This window comes from Cupressus sempervirens, chromosome 8 (assembly GCF_028749045.1).
Source record: "Cupressus sempervirens isolate cs-2001-9-10 chromosome 8, ASM2874904v1, whole genome shotgun sequence".
Lineage (NCBI taxonomy): Eukaryota > Viridiplantae > Streptophyta > Pinopsida > Cupressales > Cupressaceae > Cupressus > Cupressus sempervirens.
This window is the reverse complement of record NC_143125.1, coordinates 158,668,611-158,691,033: the sequence shown is the minus strand read 5'-3', so window position 1 is coordinate 158,691,033 and position 22,423 is coordinate 158,668,611.

Genomic DNA, 22,423 nt, shown 5'->3' with positions numbered 1-22,423 from the left:
ATGACTAAGGTATTTGATATCAATTTTTGTCATGTTGGTAGTTGGCTCACTAGTGGAAGAGACTAAAGGTTCAATGACATTGAGGTAGCAAGAAATCTCATAGTTATTTTAAAATAAAGGTAGCTTAGGTCATTGATTTTGCAAGGACTAGCCAATAAGATTAGGGTACATGAATGATAGTGAGATGGAGGATTCCAAGTTGTTGATATGGAGGGAGGCATCTCCAGTAACAAGAAATTCAAAATATATAAGGAAGTCTTCAAAGAAACTCAAATTAGACTGATCCCTAGTGAGGTCAAGAAGGTCCACTAAGGCAAGTTGTGAGTTCAACTTGTCAAACCCTATTGGTGAATCATCAACTACATCGGTATAGTTAGCATAGGTATGTACAACATCAACCCCCAATTAATGAGATGCAACTAAGAGAGAATCTCATTCCTACTCATTACAATTAGTACTTTGATCACACTCTATGAGGCAATCTATATTTCTCTTGATTCTATCTTTGTTATGGTATTGCACATATGACTCATAAAAGTTTAACTATATAGAGGTAGAAGATTCAACACTATGATAATTAGGTTGTTTAGTTTATCTCCAAAGAATGGAGGTAGAGGACACAAATTCCTCATTTTCTAGACTAGTAGTACCAACAAGATGAATTTCCTCTTCTAAATCTCTTGTGATAGGGAGTTCTTGATCATAGGTAAGTAAGCCATCATCAACAATATAACCTAGGCCAATACTAACTTTGATTCTTCATTCATTAGTGTGACTCATAGGTTCAAGAAGAGCATGTTTATCATTAGTTAAGGGACCATGTCCTATATACCCCATCTTTTTAAAAAGCTCATAGCCCTTTCCATAATGTTTAGGAGAGATAGGAGTGGCCAGTGTGATTTCATCAAGAATATCTTCTCTTATATAGATCTAATCTCTAATAGCTTTTTCCTCTTTCTCATCTTCTATTGGGACAAGGGATTGGACAAAAGTTCCAAATACTGTCATGGCAAAAGATGAAGGTCTTATATTTACAGATGGCATCCCATAGAAATGAGGGGAGACTAGAAGTTCAATAATAGAGTGAAGAGTATATTATCCCATTCCAATTTTCAACATTTCAAGTTTTCTTTCATAGTCAAAAAGTGTAGTTCTATTCTCATTGACAACTCTATTGTTTGGTACCAAAGATTCAACAACAATGAGCATGTTTATAGACATAGAGTTGTCCCCAAGGATAGATATCTTCGTACCATTGGAGGGGAACTTAATAAATTGATAGAATGTAGAGGGGAAAACATGCATCTCATGTATCCATGGTCTTCTTAGTAAAATGTTGTATGCAAGAGGTATGTCAATGACCTCGAAGAAACCATCATTCTCAAGTAGGCCAACATGGATAGGAAACACCACTAGACCTTTTAAAGATCATTCAACCTCATCATAATGGTTTGTTGTAATCTTTCTCCTAGGGTCAATAAAAAATTTAGATAGACCCAATTTTTTAATAACATGGAAAGAACAAATATCCAACCCAACACCATTTTCTATCAGCACGCATCTGACTCTAGTATGATAGATTTGTACCTCAATGTGTAGTGTAAGGTTATGCACATGGCTAAATGATTTTTTATCTTCTTCAAAAAATGATGGTTGGTATGGAGCAGAGATATGGATAACCATAGCTTGGAAATTATCATCATCAACATCAGTGGGGACACTAGTTGTATGTGGTGTTATTTCTAGGATCTCCTTATGCAAAGGTGACAACTCTAACACCTCAAACAATAGATATCTATGCATAAGTATGTCGTAATTGATCCACAAGGTCATAAGTAGACTTGGCCATAGTAGATGATTTCTTGGAAGATGAAGACCCTACTTGTTTAGGAGTTGATGTCATGGCCAAAATTTACAAGATTTTTTTTTTGTGTGTGTGGATATATATTTGCAAGCTAGTTTCCCCTTAATTCCACCATGGCATGATGCCACTCTATTTTTCTCGGCATCTATACTTTACTTAGAACCTATAGTGACTCAACATTAATTATCACTTGGCACCTGTTGAATTTCTGACTCGACACATGCTATAGCTTGACATCTGTATTATACTTGGCAGCAACTTAGAAATTGGTTAAGTGTGTTGACACTCAATTATCAAAACCAATCTATGACCAACAGTCTCCCCCTTTGACATGAGTGGCAAAAACACTTAACTAAACATTATGAGTCTGATCTCTATGAGTATAACACACATCCTGTTTGGCATATGTACAAAACTTAAATTTTGTAGAAGATCATATACCTTAAAAACTTGTAACTCCCCCTGACCCAATGTGCCATTTCTATATCAAAAATTCCTTATGCTGAATTTGTCTCATGTTGATGTTTCTAAAACTCTTTTCCTTATTTGCTCTGTTTCTGACTGCTTTGTGTCTGCTCCCCCTTTTACACATCTCCTAATTTTTTTTCCTTTTGGCTTTATCTCCTTATCTCTCCTCAAAATTTTATTGACTCCCCCTTTGGGTAGCATTTATTATCTCCCCTTTATCTACACATCCATTCTTATTATCTCCTATCTTTATTATATCTCCCCTTTTATCTACATAATATATTATCTCCCCCTTTTTGACACTTATGTCAAAGGGTCCTAAGAATGAATGGAGCCAAAAAAAAATTATTTACCTCCATTGTTATCTTTAGAGAAGCATCCCAATTGTCCAATGCTATTTCCAATGCTTTGACCTGGATGGTTTTCTCTGTTGCAAGATGTACTAGGCCTTCTAATGTAGAAAGATTTGGATCTTTCTTCAAAAAATTCTCTGCATAGGCCATCTCTTTATGCAATAGTTCCATGTATAGGGTTCTTGTAGACTGCATTTGTATCAATTTGGCCTTAATATTAGCCTCTTCTGCTATTAATATAGCCAACTACTTTTGAGTGTGAAGAATTGTGGAAAAAATGCTTCTCACTTTGAGCTAGATCCTTTGGTAGTTGTCTACTTGATATCTTAAGGTTCCTCTCCAATCTCAATATTCTCTGGCTAGTCCCTTGTGTGAAATATGAAGAAATACACAACTTGGAGTACAATGAGAATATGCTCTCAAGTACTATTTTCACTTTCTCAACTTAGCCAGTTCAACTAGTGATAGTTCTATTTGACCATATATCTTCTCATATACTTTCATTTGAAATTTCTTTTCAGACCATTCCAATAATTTAACACTGGTATCAAGGTCTTCATTTTGTACCTGATCCACTATGTTAGACAGTTGCTCCATAATGGGCTTTGTTTCATCAGGTATTGGCAAGCTCAATGCATCAAGGAAGATGTCTTTGATTTCTATTAATGCTTGCCTTTGTCTATACTCATTTTTGAGTATCTCCTGCTTCTTCTTCCTTTCCAATGCCTCTTGCACTTTATTAATCTTTGCTATGTTCATTTTTTTGTAGTCATAACTTGGTATGACTATCTCTTCATCAAGTGCAAGGTCTCCATAATGAAGTACCCTTGCTACCTTGGTAGAGCTTGAGCTTGGTGCTTAAATTTGTAGTGGTATTGCATAAGTGCTCAGCTGCTTAGGAGTCCCTATAGTAGGAAAATTGACTAGAGTTTGTATTGCCTCTTGCTCACTCTGCTTAGGGGTCTTCTCCTCTTCCTTGTCTTCTTTTGTTCTACCTTGATCTATTATGATGATCAGAGGAGGTGCACCTTGACTTTGTGTTGTAGGATTAGTGGTATCTTCTTGTCTTATTTTCTCCTTAGCTTGCTCCTTAGCAGTTGAAGTTATTGTAGTGTCAACCTTAGCAAATGTGTCTTGTGTTGCTTGCTATTTTGTTTGATCACTTGTAGCTGTAGGAGGTTGTGAAGGTTGTTCTTGTGTATTCACCTTCTCCTTAGTTATTTCAGCTACAACTTTTTGCAATTCCTCTACACTCATCAAAACAAGATTTGTACACAACTGTGATTGCAAAGTTGTTTGGTGAAGGATCTTTCTGAGATCCTCTATAGTTAATGGATTAATGTTTTGGCATGAAATATTAGGAACATCTTTCAAAATTATAGTTTTTGTAGATGTAGGTGTTGCATGTCGAGGACTAGGTGGTGGAAATTGTGTCTTGGACACTCTATTCTTTTTGTTGCTCCTCAGCTATTGCCATGTCACCTTTCTGAGTTTCCTTCTCCTCCATTGTAACTTCTTCTTTTTCTTTCTCTCCCTCTTCTTCCTTTTCATTTTCCTCTTCTTCTTCACCATCATTTCTTCCCTCAAAGGGATCTTCTTGTCCTTCCTTTACTGTGGTTAACCCATAAATTAATTTCCACATTTGTGTGAACTTCTTCACAACATCCTCAATTTTATTCTATAGAATGCTAAAGGCTCTGTATTTGGGTCCAAATTTGCTCCCATGTTTCTTGCTAGCCTTGCTTATTTGACCTTTTTTAAGGTTAGGCATTACACAAGCAAATGTTTACTCTCTTATTTTCTTCTCCATGTTTAGGCAATAATGCCATTTATTTTCAACAATTGAACTTAGCTCCTTAGGCATAGAATTATCAAGTTCAAGTGGAGTAGTCTTGAACTTGGCCATCATAGTGTAGATAGATTCTTCCACTACGTTATGCTCTTCTCTTGTTAGCTTATTAAAATCAATGGTCTTTAATCCAGTTAAATCTGCATTATCGCTAATGTTATCACAAACATTTTCAAGATCAGATTTGGTTGTGTGACTTACCACTCTGAATTGTTCATTGTTAGATTTTGTTCTCTTCATTTGACTCTAGGGGTGCAACATATTTTCTCCTTTTCTTCTCTCTTGGCCCTCCTTGTTGTGTAGCTTTTTTCTTCTCCTATTCCTTGTCCACTTTTGTTTTTGCCTTTGTATATGCCCTTGTGGTAGGCTTGGCTGGGCTTGGCTTAGCTACTTTCTTCTTCCCTTTGGGCTGTGCAGCAGGCTGTTTCTGTGCCTTTCTCTTCTTGGGCTTTACCTTTGGTGCTTCCTACTTGGCACCTTCTTCTTCCTCTACATCCTCACCCATGCCTTGGGTTAGTGCTAATGGTTATTCCTCTTGTTCATCTACATCATCATTAGCCTCTTCATCTTTTCTTCCTCTGTTGTACCCTCTCCACATTTAGCCTTTAGCTTTTTTACCAATTTGTCCTTTTTCTTCAATGTAGAAGCTATCTTTAACTCCATGTCTACTTTTGATCTTACCAAATCATAAGTCCTAAAATGTGGTGCACTTTTATCCACTTCTTCTGCTAATAATGTTGTTATAGCTATAGATGCCTCATCAATATTTATTTCATATCCAAGAGGTCTTAACCATCTAATCCTTGGTATGGCTACTTGAATATAGGTATATATCAATATCTACAATAAAACATACATCATTTACATGTTTCTCAACTAATGAAACATGTATCCTCATTCTCTATTTCATGGACTTCTTGAAATCTTCAAAATAGCTGGTCATAAGTTTTCAAAATTAGCTCTCATTTGTTCACTGTATTCATTTACTTGAGCTACTATAGACCTGTTGGTTTTCTAGCTAACTTTTCCAAAGGATGGAAATTCATTATGTACATAGAAAAATATACAAATCAAAATTGCACCAAATTTGCATTGGGCTCCCTTAGTTCTTCTTATAGTTGCTAGATTTTCATTGATTTGTTGCAATTACAATTTTGCAAGATCATAAGTATGATCCTTTTTGACTAATTTGTAGCCAACATCTACTGCTATACATGGAACACTATTAATTTTGCTAGATTGGTAAAATTTGTGTGAAATAACTCTAAAAACAAATTCAACAAGAGGGTCTTGAATGGTATCTATAGTCATTCCTCTATTGTTCCATTTTGCTCTTGTATTTTTCTCAATTGCTTCCTTAGAGTCACTTTTGAGGGTCTTGAACTGATCTAGGGTTGGATACCTTGTTACCCTATGGAAAATATTCTTTGATATTTTGATTGGGCCATCTTCCAACCATAAAATTCCATCATGAATCCCACTTAATACTATTCTAATCCATTCAATTTAAAAGATAGTGGGGAATTCTAGGGCATGAGTCAAACCCTTCCTCTTAACAATTTAGAACTCTTCTTTCAATACTCCATTTTAACACAACCTGTCATAAGCTTCTCTCATCTCTATGTCTCCTATAGCACCAATATTACAATTATAACACCTCCTAACATCTTGAACCATAACTACATTAGGAGGATTAATAGATAGGGCTTTGACTAGGTCATTTTTGTATGCAACTTTAGGGATTGGCTAGAAATAAGGTTTTTTAACTTCATTTTATACTAATTGGACCTCAAATGGCTCTTTCTCCTAAGGTTTCCTAGAATTGGAGGCCATTTCCACTATCTAGGGTTTAAACATAAAGAAATTTAAAACTGTGTAGCTCAACACTAGTATAAATATCTTGGAATTGATGAGACTAAGTTGAATCTGCGTAGAAATCTACTCAAATGATGGATTCTCTACTTGGAATTCACTCTATTCTCTTCTTCATCTTTGCTCTTTGTTCATGATGAAGAAAAATGATTCAAAATGTGATCATATACCCTTATTTCATAGCATTTAATGCTTAGTGTATTTACATCTGTCCATTCAGCTTCTTAAGCATTTCTGCATTACTCGGCTTCCATTGTCTTTCAACACTCAGCATCCACTAGAGTTTCCCATACTCGACTTCAACTAAAATTTCCCTTTTCTTGGATTCCACTATTAACTCGGCTACAACTAATCATTCGGCTTCTACTGACTTTGGCAATCAACTCGGCATGTACTAGATTCTACTAGGCATATGAAGGCAACTTGGAAACACTTATGAAATCTTGGAGTTTTAACTTTGCATCTCTCTTCATGCTAATCTATCCTTTTTAGTACTTTCTTGTCTTAGAACTAATGTATGATAAAGCTTTGTATATTAGTCCCACATAATTTCTTTTGCTTAGTTGGATGAAGTGTGACCATTTGACCTTTTGGGTGAAGTGATCCCTTCATTGGATGTGTTGCTTCCATCTTTCTTTTTCCACATCTTATTCATTTCTCCTTTGATGTGTTCAACATCTACCTTTTCTTTTCCTTTGTTGAACTCTGACTTGGGTGCCTTTGACCTTGTTGGGTAATTTTTGCTAATGTGACTAGTTTTAAAACAATTGAAACATGTAGTTTGGCTGAGCCATCTACTGTAGTTTCCACCAAAATGTGTTCTTATGCAATTTTTAGGGATGTGTCCATATTCCTCATAGTAGTGACAGCTATACCTGGTGTTATAGTCCCAATTATAGTGATGTCCATGATTATTTCCCCTTGCTGGTTGATTAGGTTTCCACATAGGCTTTGATCTGCACTTAAAAGCTCTATGTCCATACTTCTTGCAATTGTAGCAGTGACCTTCAAATCTTGGTGTTTTGATATTCTCATCCTATAGTCATGTGCTTGATGTCCTTGCTTGTTGCACTTATGATAGTGACCCATGTTTTTAGGTTTGTCATGTTGTTGGGCATTCTTGCTTCTACACACATTAGAGATATGTCCTTTTTTACCACAAAAATGAAAAGTAGGTTTAGTGTTCATACCTTTGTTACTTCTTTGTTCTATAGTCTTGGATGACTCTCCTTTATCAATGCTGGTGTATCCTAGTCCTAAAGTGTCATTGTTGGCTCTTAGTAATTTTAGTAGCTATTCAAAGTACTTGATGGCCTCATTGGGTTTGTTGAAGCTCTCTACAATTTCCTTCTATCTTTTCAAGTCACTTTTCGGTTGTTCATTTTGCATCTTTAGTGTGGAGATTTTTATGTCCTTGACATTCAGTCCATGATGTGCATTCATCATCTGACTTAGGGTGTCTAGCTACATGTTGGAAATTCTTGCAACCTTAATTGACTTTTCTTCTAGTTTGTTGGCAAGGTTTCTCTTGTCTTCTTCTAGCATAGTCTTATCTTCAATAGCTCTTTTCTTCTGCTAAGTCACTTCACAAAGCATCATGGCTTGAGATTCTTGTTCAATCTTGAGTATTTTGATCTCTTCTACTTGAGCTCTATTCTTCTCCATCAGATCTACTATTGCTACATCAAACTCTTTGGAATCTCCTTTTGGAAATAATTTTTAGGTGTCAATCTCCTTATATTATGTATCATTCTCAGCTATGACAATCTCTCTTCTTCTCTTGAAGGATTTTCTCAGTTCTTCCCTAGCTTCTTTCAGAGTATGTAGGGCGAGTTTTATATCAATCACTTGGTATTCTATGACCTTCCCAAGTTTGTAGACTTCCATTTCTAGATCTTTTCTCCAAGCTATAAGGCTCCTTGTGAGAACTTGGCTCTGATATCAATTATTGGAATTTACAAATGGAAAGATTTACTTCTAAGAGGGGTGGAGGGGGTGAAATAGAACTAACTAACTTTAACCTTTTAAAACTTTTAGCTGAGATCATTCACATGCATCTAACATATCTACTTAACATGAAAAATAAAGATATGCATGGAAATAGATAACATAAGATTTTGATCATCGAGAAACCCTACAAAATGAGAAGGTAAAATTGGGGTAGGGATGACACCCATAAATTATCACTGCAATAATATGTAACTATTTATGGTTACAAAGTTTGACCACTTCTAATGGTCTGCCCTGTGAAAGGCTTGCCCTATTAAAGACTTTACACCATGTTAAAAGTGACCTGGTTAAAGGATTTACAAACACTCACTTGGAATGTTACCCTATTAAAGGATTTATCACCTTGTTAAAGGTTTACAACATGGATGTTAAACAAACCTATTTCCATAGGATTTTCATTCCTAATACAATGGCTAGAAGGTATTAGAATGTATTGACCCGATGACATACAATATTCAATTACTTATTCCAGATCCTTGTTCTTCTCAGTCTCTTGATTTGATATGTCTCTACTCGAAGTGCTGATACTCTATTCTAATCAACTAAATTCTACAATGCTTCTCTTCCTTCTCTAAGTCTTTACACCTTTTGAACTTCACTAGTATTCTCCCATATAACTCTCTTACACTTGCACGAATTATGGGGTTTCATCCTCCTTTTGAATGTTTTGAAGACTTAGGGTTAGGTATGAATCTATGATCACTATTCATCCTTCTTTTCTTGCTCAATTCTTTCACTTTTCTTATTGGTTGCATGTTTTCTTCATTTTTCTTATTGGTTGCATGCTAATTACATAGGGAATGTAAAAGATTCGATCTTATCTTTAAGATCCTTCAAGATTCATCCCGAGTCAGCTCAAAAAATGATTTACATCTCAGTTTGTGAAGGCACAAACTCATATGATGATTCTACATTACCCGACACTTACTGATTGTTGATGCTTGGCACATATAGGAATTTTGTCTTGCTCAGCTCCTATAGTAACTCTGTTTCGCTTAGTGTCTATACTTTTCTCGGAACCTATAGTGACTCGACATTACTTATCGGTCAACATGTGAAGTTTACTTGGCACTTATTTAATTTCTAACTCGGCACATATTGTAGCTCATCATTTTTATTATACTCGACATCAAATTAGAAATAGGTTAAGTGTGTTGACACTCAATTGTCAAAACCAATCTAAGAAAAACAAAATAAAGGTGATTTTTTCCTTACATGATGCATGCACCTAAGGGCGTAAGGAGTGCCTAGGAGTATGTTCCCTGACATGGGATAAGATTAAAACACTTCTCTAGGTGTCAGGAATGGTGGGGGCTACCTTTTTTTGCAAGTTTAAGAATTGGTCTTATTCCTTCTCTTGGTTATGGCACCTAAGAGGTGAGGAGAAGACTTTTAGTCTTCCCTAGCTTTTAGTGGGAGGATATGGCAAGTAGGCATGACAACCCATCTTTAAGGTTTGGAAAAGTTACTTTAGTTTTTGTTTACAAATAAACACTTCAACAAAGTTGGCACCTAGGGCCCTAGAATGGCATGCTTTCCTTGACTCAAGGTGGGGGAAGCTTGGGAAAGGGGGTCTGACTTCATGTTAGATTTGTCCCCTCCCTATTTCATAGCACAAAGTTTTTCTAGGTGGTTTTTTATTTGAATTTATAGTAGTTTTTTTAATTATATACATTTGTATTGTTTTCCAAATGATTACGTGATCCAAGAGGGTCTTTTCTCATGGATAAATTTAAGGACTAGGCCATTGTTATTTTTTAAGTCTTACTCCATGTATTATTTTATTAATATTTTAGACACAAAATTCCTAGTACATTCCCTTGAATTAAATATTGGTTTATAATCTAGGGAAGGATTTATTTTCCTTCCCATACACTTTCTAGAGAACCAAATATACACGTACATGAGTTGTTCTTATGTTTTAGACTATGTATCTTTCTAAACAATTTTTTTTTAATCTTACTATAGAATTAAAGTGTATCATAGTTGGTGATGTGATGTTGTGATTTATCCTGGGAACTATTAACGCCATGAATCTAATTGATCTAATGTTCATGCACATGTAATAATCTATCAAAATAGAATAATTTTCTTCCATTAAATTGAATACAAAACATATGTAATTACAATTTCAACCGTACATGCACTAAATTAAATCAACTATATTAAAGAGTATAACCACTACAAAATATTCACACTAATTGGGTTGTAAGAAGTATTGTTTTCTTTTACACGATTCTCTATTTTGCATCAAATTACAAAGTGTGAAAACTCACAATAAATGGTTCCTAACAAGCAACTATATGAATAATTTTTTTATATCCTTCTTTACACATTTTCAACCAAATACAATAATGAGGATATCCCTCTTTACATCACAATGAAATGAATATGGAGACTTACATCTTGATACCTTTACAATGACAGGAAGGATCTGTATTTTCATAAACACTTGGTTTCCAACATAAAACCCTAATGCCTTCAAAGAAGACATCTTCACAAAACCTGCAAAACAACACAAAACTTGAAACCATGGAGGCTCACCTCCTATCCAAGTCTTCTATGAAGCCACCCACCAAGTAGGGGAAACAAGATCAAAATCAGGTTTCATTCCAAGCTTACAAATGTAGGAACATCAGATGTTGCAAGTTTCAACAATCCCATCCCAAGGTATTTCATAATGGTTCACCAATGGAACCTTAACCATAGGGTGAATGTGTGCATTTCAAAGGAGGTTTTCCATTTCATATCATATTTGTAATAAACAACTTTCATGCCCTTTTGGGGCTTCACAAACCAACAAAATATGATGCTCTTTTAGGGCTTCCACAAACATCCTCCAAAATACACTACCAACAATTATAGCTTCCTTGATACCCATGCCTCATTAACTTTCTTTCTTCACAATATTTCCCTTATCACCCCCAAAGAAAGATATGAATGAAAATGGAATACAATGGAGCCCATACTCTAAGGTCCTCAACTATGTTTCAAGCTGAACTATGCCCTTCACCTTGGACTTATCTTCCCTTCCCAAAAGGGTGAGTGAAGCCCTCACACCCATGATCACATTCACATTCCAATCAAAATAAGAAAACAGAATCAAGAAGGAGAACCAAGAAACCTCAAAAAACACAACACATATTACATTGTCACAACACCATAGAAAAATCCATAATGCAAAGACTCACAATACAATGTTTACTCCATGATGCATTCTTCATATTTGAACATTTATTTTACAATACTCAAGAAGGAAAATGACACATAGTTTTGGAAACACCAACCTTGGTCCAAGCTAGGGTAATGATAGTTATAGTAGAGCTCCCTTAATCTCCCTCAAAAACCTAACTATCCCTAAACTTAGAGAGTGGGTGAACAACTCACTAATTTGTCACCCTTCCTCTGAAAAGACTCTCTACCAACCTTTTTTTAGTAGGAACATCAAGCCCCCTCTTTCTTACATTTTTGCCCCTTCAAAATAAGAAAGTTGACCAAGTGGGATGGTGAGGGTACACTCATGGGGAAACTCCAAATTTCGAATTGGTTCAAGAGGGCATTGTTTAAGGGGTCCCCTAATTTATCTAATCACTAAAATAGTTGAATTTCGGCCCCTAGCATGTTATACTACCATTAGGGTGGCTTATTTTCAATAAAATGACACTTTAGGATCCCATTTAGGCCCCATAAAATCCATGACAAGTTTGAAATCGAAAATCAGCATGATGTTGACCCATCCTAACACTCTCTCCGAAGTGGGTGTACTTAAACATTAATTGAAAGAAAGGTTGAAAAGGACTAAGATTAAGTGACCTTGTGACCAACACTCTAGGTGACATATCATCGACACATAGACAAATACAAGTGTTGAGTGACACATTAAAATATATTAGACTTCACCAGGACATGTCCTTAATGCATCTACCTAATACTTTTATGCTTTCATGCTAGAAGATTCCATCTTGTTATGCTTTCATCCCATCCATATCCTCTCAAATGGGTCATTAACTAAATTGCTAGTGTTATATATATATATATATATTCCTTTGTTCATTATTATAATTAAAAAGATTATTTAACATTTTAAGTTACATGTACTTGATAATGTAGCTTCTTAAGCTATAATAATTTGATGTACGTATTCTAAGCACTAAATAATACATAATATGATTTCATATAGGTATGCAACATACAACTACATAACAATATAGTTATGAACTCCTTCAATGATAAATTATTATAATTATTTATTTTATCTTGTCAATTGATATTTATATACAGTAACCCTACTAGCTAAATTCCTTAACATTCTTACTAATTCTCTAACTTAATCTCTAATCTTTACCCAAAACACTTTATCATTAATTAAATCTTGCACTTATCCTCTAAATTTAACCATACCATTATACTTGCTAACAACCATTTGTAGTTATTACTAAATTTAAATACAAGTTCTAATAATAAGTTTAACTACCATCTATTACTAAATCTAACTACAATTCTAATTTCTTCCATTACCTAACACATGACTCAAATATTAAACTAATCCTAAACATTAACACTTAAAAACATTACTTTCCTACCTTAAGATTAGGTGTCAACTATTGACCCCAACATCTGACCACCTAGCACTAACATTCCCTCCCTATTTAACCCAAAGACTACTCTTCCTCTTCCTAAAAATGGCACATCACGTATGATGGCGCACTCATATTTGCCAAGGAAGGAGGAAGATATTCTAAATTAAGTCAGAATAAAGGTGATTTTGTCCTTACATGATGCATGTGCCTAAGGGGGTAAGGAGCACCTAGGAGTATGGTCTTTAACATGGGAAAAGATTAAAACACTTCTCTAGGAATAAAGAATGGTGGGGGCCATCATTTTTTGCAAGTTTAAGCTTTGGTCTTACTCCTTCTATTGGTTATGGTGCTTAAAAGGTGAGGAGAAGACTTCTAGTCTTCCATAGCTTTTAGTGGGAGGATATGCTAACTAGGCATGACAACCCATCTTTAAGGTTTGGAAAAGTTACTTTAGTTTTTGTTTAAAAATAAGCTCTTCACTAAAGTTGGCGCCTAGGGCCCTAGAAGGGCATGCTTTCCTTGACTCAAGGTGGGGAAAGCTTGGGAAAGGGGGTCTAACTTCATGTCAGATTTGTCCCCTCCCTTTGTCATAGTGCCAAGTTTTGCTAAATGGTTTTTTTCCCAAATGTATAGCAGTTTTTGTGTGTGTGTTCATTTGCAACTTATTTCATTGTTGGTGGGGTTGCCTTATAGGGTACATCCTAGTTTTAACAAAGTAGGTGTCTATTATGTCTTAAAAAGAATAGTCTACTTTTTTAATTATATAATTTTATATTGTTTTCCAAATGATTACATGATCCAAGGGGGTCTTTTCTCATGGATAAATTTAAGGACTAGGCCATTGTTATTGTTTAAGTCCTACTCCATGTATTATTTTATTAATATTTTAGACACAAAATTCCTAGAACATACCCTTGAATTAAATATTGGTCTATAATCTAGGGAAGGATTTATTTTCCTTCCCATACATTTTCCAGAGAACCAAATATACACCTACAAGAGTTGTTCTTATGTTTTGGACTATGTATCTTTCCAAACAAATTTTCTTTAATCTTATTATAGAATTAAAGTGTATCATAGTTGGTGATGTGATGTTGTGATTTATCTTGGGAAGTATTAAGGCCATGAATCTAATTGATCTAATGTTCATGCACATGTAATAATCTATCAAAATAGAATAACTTTCTTCCATTTAATTGAATGCAAAACATATATAATTACAATTTCAACCATTCATGCACTAAATTAAATCAACTATATCAAAGAGTATAACCACTACAAAATATTCACACTAATTGGATTGTAAGAAGTAGTATTTTCTTTTACATGATTCTCTATTTTGCATCAAATTAAAAAGTGTGAAAACTCACAATAAATGGTTCCTAACAAGCAACTAAATGAATAAAAAAATAAATTGATCCTTCTTTACACATTTTCAACTAGATACAATATTGAGGATATCCCTCTTTACATCACAATGAAATGAATATGGAGACTTACATCCTGGCACCTTTACAATGATAGGGAGGATCTGTATTTCAACAAACACTTGGTTTCCAACATAAAACTCTAATGCCTCCAAGGAAGCCATCTTCACAAAACCTGCAAAACAACACAAAACTTGGAACCATGAAGGCTCACCTCCCATCCAAGGCTTATGAAGCCACCCACCGAGCGAGGAAACAAGATCCCAATTGGGTTTCACTCCAACCTTACAAATTCATGAACATCACATGTTGCAAGTTTCAACAATCCCATGCCAAGGTATTTCGCAATGGTTCACTAATGGAACCTTAACCATAGGGTGAATGTGTTCTTTTCAAAGGAGGTTTGCCATTTCATATCATATCTACAATAAACAACTTTCATGCCCTTTCGAGGCTTCACAAACCAACAAAATATCATGCCCTTTTGAGGCTTCCATAAACATCCTCCAAAATACACTACCAAAAATTATAGCTTACTTGATACCCATACCTTATTAATTTTCTTTCTTCACCATTTTTCTATTATCACCCTTAAAGCAAGATATGAATGAAAATGGCATACAATGGAGCCCATACTCCAAGGTCCTCAACTATGTTTCAAGCCCAACTATGCCCTTCACCCTAGACTTCTCTTCCCTTCTCAAAAGGGTGAGTGAAGCCCTCACACCCATGATCACATTCACATTCCAATCCAAACAAGAAAACAAAATCAAGTAGGAGAACCAAGAAATCTTCAAGAATACAACACACTTTCATATTGTCACAACACCATATCAAAATTCATAATGCAAAGACTCACAATACAATGCTTACTCCACTGACACATTCTTCATACTTGTAGATTTATTTTGCAATACTCAAGAAGGAAAATGAAACATAGTTTTGGAAACACCAACCTTGGTCCAAGCTAGGGTAATGATAGTTGTAGTAGAGCTCCCTTAATCTCCCTCCAAAACCTAACTGTCTCTAAACTTAGAGAGTGGGTGAACAACTCACTAATTTGTCACCCTTCCTCTAAAAGGACTCTCTACCAACATTTTTTTAGTAGGAACATCAAGCCCTCTCTTTCTTACATTGTTACCCCTTGAAAATAAGAATGTTGACCAAGTGGGATGGTGAGGCTACACTCATGGGGAAACTCCAAATTTCGAATTGGTTCAAGAGGACATTGTATAAGGGGCCCCCTAAGTTATCTAATCACTAAAATAGTTGAATTTAGGCCCCTAGCATGTTATAATACCATTATGGTGGCTTATTTTCAATAAAAATGACACTTTAGGATCCAATTTAGGCCTCCTAAAATCCCTCACAAGTTTGAATTCGAAAATCAACATTATGTTGACCCATCCTAACACTCTCTCCTAGGTGGGTGTACTTAAACATTAATTGGAAGAAAGGGAAAGGACTAAGATTAAGTGACCTTGTGACCAACACTCTAGGTGATATGTCATCAACACATAGACAAATACAAGTGTCAAGCGACACATTAAAATATATTACACTTCACTAGATGATGTCCTTAATGCATCTAAATTATAATTAAACATTTCCTCATACAAAAAATTTTTCATTATGAAACAAAATACTTTCACAACAAGGCTTTTGAATCTTTCAAAGATTTGTCTTGGTCAAATTGTGTTGACATAGGTTTGGAGCTTGTTTCCCACAAGAATTTCCATGGTTCCACTTCCTGCACATACAACTCGAGCATCAGTAGTCCAAGGAGGTTACATAAATGTATATATCATAAATGCATGTAATTTCAAATGTTACATAATCTTATTAACATAATTAAATTAAATTTCTATTCCTAATAATTTCAAATAAATCATTCAAAGTGTTTAAATATCAGGGTCTACATATCACAACCCATTAAAATCAATTCAACATTTGTTTGTGTATCACATTGAATTATAAATCATCATGATCAAATTAACATTTATCTACCTATCACATTAAATCATAAACCATCATAATCAAATTAATATTTATCTGCATTCCAAATTAAATCATAAATAATCCTTATCAAATTATCATTTATCTGCATTTAAATCATAAGCCATCTGTTGGTGCCCAATATGGACCCAGTGTTTAAAATTTAAAATTTATAGTTTTGAAAATCTTTGAACCAAGGTTAAAAGTAGTTTGAAGTGGTTTGGTGGTGCAAATGGTCCATCTTGCGAGATCGGTACAAGCGATGATCAAATCCATGGTCCAAATGCAGATTTTGAGGTATACATTCACCAGTTCAGGTTCTCAAGTACAATTTATTGAGTTCATGTTTAGTGGTTCGATAATATGATCTTTGAGCCAATAATTCTAACAAATTCCACTTTCAGAGACACCATACTTGAATTTTTCAGATTTCAAGGTTCCCAAATTGAAATTGAATCTATACAGTCTTTTACATTCTAGAGAAGGGAGATTTGAGAGATAACTGCAAGCTAAAACTTGGAGTTTGGGTAGTTTTCTTTCCACTGATTGTTATCTATGTGTAACCTTTGGTTTTCTTTAAGTGCATCTGATGTTGTTGTTTTATGAATACATTTTGATATCAAGATATCTTTGAAGCTTTGGTTCTTCATTTTCTTAGGAGGATGGAAATTATTTCCTTAATTTCGTTCACTTTGTAATATAGTTTTTGGGCAAATGAATTTTGTGTTATTTGCTATTCGTTTCCTTTCAGTTGCTTAGTTTTCCACATCTATTTTGTGTTTACGTATAGATGTTTGTAAACCTTTCTTTCTTTCAAGTTAAAAGCATTATCAATTGTAGTGTAGTTGATTCATTGTATATCTTACATAAGGAGTTGTACCCGATACAATTCAAAAGAAGGTTATCAATCCAATGATAACCTATCCAACTATTAGTGCTGATTTAGTCTTCTTATCTAGGCATTTAGAGTTAATTTGTATATTTTTCCTTGGAGGACAATCTATTCACTAAAAAATTTTTGGTGACTCTATTAGGGAATCAAAAATGACAGATCAATGTTTCTCTTTCCTTAGTTAAATTTTTTATCTCTCCAAGTAGAGATTGGTGACTCTATTGTAAACTTTTAGAATTTTTGGTTAAAGAGTTGAATATTTTCATTTTTAGAAGTTGAGGTACCTCCCCAAGAATGGAGGTTGATGGCTCTATTGAAGAAAGATACCCAGTTGCCTTTATTATCCATAAAGAGATCTTAAAAAGATTGGATTCCAACCAGAGATGAAGATACATTTGACATATTTATCTTTATCCCATCATTCAAGGACAATCCCATCAGAGAGGTTACTGAAGAAGTTGCAAAACAAGTAGGTTGGCTGAAATCCTTTTACAATGCTATCCTCATAAAGAAGAGACCCCAGGTGCAATATCTAGAAGAAGAAGGAGATGCATGTAAGAAAGAAGAAATGGCTAAGGTGAAATACAAGTAGGAGAAAGATCTTGGAGAAGAAGGAACTAGAAGCCAAAAAGATGATGGATATCTAGACACCTTTTAGCCGCACATGATTCCTATCTCCACATCACCTCTAGTAAGTCTTGAAGTTGAGGTAAAGACTTTAGATTGTCCATCATTATTTTCACCTGATGAAAATTTTGAGTGTATTTAGAAAGAGGATGATGTCTCTTTTCAATTGGCTTCTATGACTATAGAGACTTGTATAAAATCTTTGCCTATGATTTCATGCCATGAGGATAGTTCATCTTTTGATACCCAAGAAGTCTAGATGGATTTACTACAATCTCATGTTGATCCAGTTTTACAAGATGAGAATATCTATGAAAACATTGAAGGAAGGGTAAGCAATAATGATGAAATCTTGCCTCAAGTTTCTTCTTCATCTCATATAGAAAGTTTTACAATTGAGGATCATGATGGTCATCTATTGCTTAAAGAGTCCATTGGAATGCTTTCTGGAACTGTCTCAACAGAAAATGAATCTTTAAAAGTCACGAATGATTATGAGAATAGTGATTCTTTGTATATGGTTGTTGAAAAAGATCTTATTCTAGAATCTTTTCACTTTGGAAATAATGCAACAACAAATCTTATTAGTAATGCTGATTTTAAAGAAGGTGCTCCTGAATCCTTTTTCTCTCCATGCTTTGAAAGTTTCAGATTCGGAAGTGATGACAACCATCTCATTTCAAAAGTTCCTTGTGAAAAGCTTGATAACAACATGATGTCAGAATTTCAATCTTTCACCTTTGACGTAATGGATGATAGTGATAATAGTCATCCTTCCTTGAAGAGTTTTGTTTGCAAAAAATTTCAAAATGACATGTAGCTTGAAAGTGAACTTTCCACACATGTAGAAAATAAAGACAAGTCATCATGTTTAAACATTTGTAGTTAGCCCACAGAGAGGCTTGATATGTGTAAGGATAGACTCTATCTTGATGACAAGGTGAAAGTATGTGTAGAAAAGTTTTCTTCTCATGCTAAAAATTAGATTGAAGAAAGAATTGCTGAAGTTATCACTCAAACTATGGATAGCCCAACTAAAACATGGAGGGGCACATTCCTTAATGAAGAAAAAGAAATCATAAGTGAGTTCTTATTGTCTCTTTAGCCGAAATACCTCTCTCAAGTTGGCCCATTTGATGATAGTCTAATTCTTCATAGAGACAAGGTAAAGATGCTTTTAGATGAAACTCCTCATGCTGATTTTCTTCTTGAGGAAAGGAGGTATGAAGCTGACTTCCAACCTAGTGATGACTTGGTTGGTATGTTGAAGGATACTTTTCTCAATGAGGAAGAACAAATTATAGACACATTCCTATCATCAATCAAGCTTGATCATACTCAGGCATTCATTTAAATCACATCGAGAATGAGGCATTCATTGATAATTTTTCTTTCCATTCTTCTATGTGTGGCTTGGTTGATTTGGATTTTGGGAGTAATGCTAAAACATGTGATGACACTTTGGAAAAGGAAAAAGATGGAATGTATGGCATGTTTGATGATAGTTTGGTTCTTGAAAGAGATGAAGAAAATAGATACTCAAGGGTTGATCCCATGTTGGATGAGGTGTCTCTATGGCTAAAAGTTGACCATGACATTAAGGACCATGTGTAAGAATTAAATCTTGATCACAATATTTCTGGGTATTGTGCATCATCTCTTGGTGAAGTTTTTGCATTTTTTGACCCTGTGGATGTGAAAGATCAATTCTCAAATTAAGAAGAGTGTTATGATGAGTTATGGCTGTTCAAAAAATAGTGTTGGATTAGCATATGCATGTGTGCTTTAAATTTGAGTTTCAACATTGAAGAAGTCACCATTAAGCAATGGTATGGAGCTACTCTATTAAGACATGATTTGTTGATGTGAAAAGTTTCCTACTTCTCCCAGTCGATAAATGGATTCATGTGATTCCTTTCTTACTATTGGTTTTGTGGTAGGTTTTTCTTCCTACCTATGTATATATTTTGTAAATAAGTTTTTGTGGTGTGTAGTTTAGCTTTTCTTGTTTTAGCTTGTTACTGCTTTGTGTTTAGTTTAGGTGTTTTTGGTTAGTTTGTTTTGCCTTGCTCCTCTCCACCCTCTTTGCAAGAAGCTCTCAGTTTTCTATTCTTGGTGATTCCATTTACCTAATGGATAAGACACTTGTCTTTTGCCAAAGATTGCTGGAGTTCTCTGATTCTATATCAAAATCAATCCCACAATTAGAGCCCCTGTTGGTACCTAAAATGGACCCAATATTTAAAAATTTTAATTTATGGTTTTGAACCTCTTTGAACCAAGGTTCAAAGTATTTTGAAGTGGTTTAGTGGTTCAAATGGTCCATCTTGCAAGATCGGTACAAGAAAAGTTCAAATCCATGGTCCAAATGTAGATTTTGAGGTATAAGTTCACTAGTTAAGGTTCTAAAGTACAATTTGCCGAGTTCATTTTGGTGGTTCAATAATATGATCTTAGAACCAATCATTCCAATAAATTCCACTTTTAGAGACACCATACTTGAATTGTTCAGATTTCAAGTTTCCCAAATTGAAATTTTAACAGGAATATGAAAAGGAGGTGTGTGATATTCCTAATGGAATACACTTCAAGGATCTGGGAGATTTCTTGAACTCAGTAGGTATGTAGAGATAATTTGTAAACTGTCATGAGTCATCAATTCATAAGGCATAAAACTCAAGTCTCAAAGCATTAACAAAAAAAAATCAAGATAATCATCTATTTGAAAAGAAAAAGGAATGATAATCTTCCAATTGGCACTCTATGTGATCACCCTGATTTGGCATGCAAGCTTCATATATAAAAATGTGGACATTGAGTCAAGGAACACAGTGAAAAGGCATCGAGCATCTGAAGGATGGAAAACTGAACACACACCAAGTATTTTCATTTGACATAACCCATGCATATCAGACATAGAGTGTGTTTGATAAAAGACCCACATACATAGGTAGAAGAGTGATGTGATGAGAAAAAGTATTTCATTTCACTTGTCTCATTCCATGTCAGAATACTCATCTCTCATTGATTGCAAATCAAATGTTCAGAAAGGTTCTTAAGCTCTAATGATCAATTGCTGGGAATTTTACTTCAACAAATTGGATTTTTTGATAGTCATATAGACCCTCAAACAATGACTTGTAACTTCTGACTCAGACATTATTTTCAAAATTGATTTAGTGAGGATGTGGAAAACTAGGATTCTGACAACATATCCAAAATTTAGCAAGATCCAATAATGGGATAATTAGTTATGCCTTTAGTACCGAGACCTATTTTTGCTGTCAAAGTCATTTTAAATCTGCCAAGCATCAAGAATATTTTTATATTGGAATAATGTAGTAATGTGCCACTTGTCCAAGTCTCACTTAATATGTCAAATTATTCTTATAAAATGTTTACATCAATTTTTTATAGGGTTATCAAAATATAAATGAGAGAACATAAGAAGAGCAAAGGGAGTAGTCAAATAAGAGTTACGTGATTCCAAGAATCAGTTATGCAAACTGAAAATACACATCAATTGGCTATTTATGAAGGTATTTTCAAACTACTAGGGGTTCCACTTTCTTTCTAGAGGGTAGACTTTGTGCTACAGTAGGAGGGGAGAGTTTTTCCAGATTTTTCTAGTTCTTCTAAGAGAGAGAGTAGACTGTGGTGTTGCAAAAAAATAGAGTTTTATTTTTCTAGACTTTGTGTTAGTTATAAAGGGAAGATTTTGATTTTGAAATGTAATGTAAGGAAGGGGAGTTTCATTTTCTTCTAGATGGTAATTCTGATGTAGTGTTTAATAAGATCTATATAGTCTTTTACATCTTAGAGAAGGGAGATTTGAGAGATAACTACAAACTAAAACTTGGAGTTTGGGTAGTTTTCTTTCCACTAATTGTTATCTTTGTGTAACTTTTAGTTTTCTTTAAGTGCATGTGATGTTGTTGCTTTTGAATACATTTTGATATCAAGATATCTTTGAAGCTTTGGTTCTTCATTTTCTCAAGCGGATGGAAATTATTTCTTTGATTTTGTTCACTTTGTAATATAGTTTTTAGGAAAATGAACTTTGTGTTATTTTCTATTTGTTTCCTTTTAGTTGCTTAGTTTCTACATCTAGTTTGTGTTTACATATAGACGTTTGTAAACCTTTCTTGCTTTAAGGTTAAAAGCATTACCAGTTGTAGTGTAGTTGATTCATTGTATTTCTTACATGGGGAGATGTACTTGATAAAATTCAGAGGAAGGTTATCAATCCAACGTTAACCTATCCAACTGTTAGTGCTTATTTAGTCTTCTTATCTGGGCATTTAGAGTTAATTTGTATATTTTTCCTTGGAGGACAATCTATTCACTAACACCATCATAATCAAATTAAAATTTATTTGCATATCTCATTAATCTTAGATCATCATAATCATCATATTATAATCTAATTTTATCATGTCATAAAGTTGCATCCATATGTGTTCGGTCATTCCATTCACAATATCAA